The 1912-nt window shown below is 38.5% G+C and overlaps 1 protein-coding gene and 2 long non-coding RNA genes across 4 annotated transcripts in view; all 3 read right to left on the bottom strand.

Annotated features, from left to right (window-relative positions):
- LOC116695664 (uncharacterized) overlaps positions 1–1912 on the bottom strand; it is an 813105-nt gene that overhangs the window by 356061 nt on the left and 455132 nt on the right. The gene's annotated exons all lie outside the window — the stretch shown is intronic.
- LOC116695603 (kinase suppressor of Ras 1) overlaps positions 1–1912 on the bottom strand; it is a gene marked incomplete at its 5' end in the record, with an annotated part of 81929 nt that overhangs the window by 72647 nt on the left and 7370 nt on the right.
- The window catches only part of LOC116695671 (uncharacterized), an 18741-nt gene that overhangs the window by 12256 nt on the left and 4573 nt on the right, over positions 1–1912 (bottom strand). Inside the window, exon 2 of the long non-coding RNA XR_004333521.1 lies at positions 510–513. This is a non-coding gene — a long non-coding RNA (uncharacterized LOC116695671). The remainder of the gene's footprint in view (positions 1–509; positions 514–1912) is intronic.

The following is a 1912-nucleotide window of genomic DNA, read 5'->3' as shown; positions in this document are numbered from 1 at the left end:
TTCCAGTCTGTGATTCTCCATCAACATCCATTCCTTTAATTGTAGTCTAAATAATTCCTAATTTCTCAAACATAAGGTATAATTTCTTATAAATGAGGCTGATTGGCCATAAATTCCAAAAAAAATAACTGTAAAACTGAAGTTAATAAGTTTGTGTTACATTGTGTTAAACGTAAAAAAAGTGACAAACATAAAAAAAGTGATGAAAAAAGACATACAATGACAAAACAGTGATTAAAAAACATCAATAAAAGTGTTGCTTTTCAATTTTGACGGGAAGACAACAGAAGGGTTAAGAGGGGCGGCGCTGGGTGGGTGGGAGAGAACAAAGTTTGAATCACTTTAGTAACGTTAGTTGTGGAACTCCATTAAGTAGACAAGGCTATTTTATTCACTTTAAACATTGGATGAAGTGATTCTTTTCTCTAATACAGATGGTGTGTCATTAATAAATTAGTCATGCCAACATATTTTTCCATATTTTCTTTCTTAGCAATTATAATGTTAACGTTACTTAGCTTGTTTGGTAGCAGCTTGTTAGATAGCTTGTTGGATAGTTAGTTAGCTAACTTGCTAATTCCACCCAACATGCTTCACTGGTCACAGACAATGAGCTGGCTGGCTTGTTAGTTCAGCATTATCTGTGTTAGAGAAAATAATCACTAGCTTTATCCAATGTTTAAAGTGAATAAAATCGTTTGCCAGCCTACTTACTTGACTTCCACAACTACACATATTCCCTACAACCGTATTATTTTAAATGTATAAACTGTGTCACTTCTAAAAAAATGCTCTCGTGTGGCTGGATTGGCTCAGTTGTGGAGCAGGCGCACAGGTACTGAGAGGTTTGTTCCTCCATACAGAGGTCCAAGGTTTGAATCTGATCTGGGACAATTTCCTGTATTTTGTCCCTCCCTTTCTTACCTAATTGTCCTGTCAAAAATTAAAGGCGGAAAAGCCCCAAAAATATTCTTTATAAAATTGCTCTTGAGAAATGTCATGTTTATTGTCCCTCTCAACTGTTAGATGAAATTTGTATGTATGTGTATGCACGTGTACTTCATATGTGTAAGTGTATCGTGGGGGTGAGCGTGGTTTGAAATCAGCTGCATTGGAGAGAGGTGTGGGGATAGCTCATTAGAGCAGCGCGAGGTGAGTTTGTGGTCTCAACTGATTCTTGTTGGACTAATTACACTCTGGGAGAAATGTGGGGCATGTAGTCAACAAAATACAGGAAGGAGTTTGACAATGGGGCATTAAATGGGGATTTAAGTTCTCAGTGGAGAGAACAAAGTTCATGCTTTTTACAAAAAAGAGAATTAAAGAAGATAATGAGGTTAAATTGTATAGAAGTTAATTTAAGAAATTAGAGAGTTTCCGTTTTTTAAGAATAGATTTTGAATGAATTGACATGTAGAGAACATGAGTCAGGTGGAAAATAAATGTAAGGGGTAAAATGGGGAGCTGACTTTGAAGCAATGATATATATAATTGATATGTGTATCTCTAATCAGGTCCAGGTTGGACTATGAAGTTTAGTATATGGGTCAGCTGCCAAATCTGTGCTTGTGGGCCTGGATAGGATTCAGGTTCGGGCTTTGAGGGCCTGTCGGGGGCAGTTAGAACATCACCAGTGTGTGCCTTGCAAGTTGAGGCAGGTGAAATGCCATTAGAGCTCCATCAACTGAGGGCAAATTACTGGATACATTTGAGGGGACATGAAGGGGCTCATCCAGCAAAAAGTGTATGACAGAACTGCTGGGAGAAAGAGAGAGAAGAGAAATGAAGTTGTGGTTGGGCGGGGCAGGCAAGAGACCTGTAATATGCTCAACCTGTAATCTGGTCTGTGTTGCCTGTGTGGATGATAAAGGATGTGGATGTGGAACTGCTTAACCCTCATGTTGTCCTCGGG

Source organism: Etheostoma spectabile, chromosome 9, assembly GCF_008692095.1.
Source record: "Etheostoma spectabile isolate EspeVRDwgs_2016 chromosome 9, UIUC_Espe_1.0, whole genome shotgun sequence".
Classification (NCBI taxonomy): Eukaryota; Metazoa; Chordata; class Actinopteri; order Perciformes; family Percidae; genus Etheostoma; species Etheostoma spectabile.
The sequence above is the reverse complement of the archived record's forward strand: the minus strand, read 5'-3'. Positions and strand labels throughout refer to the sequence as shown.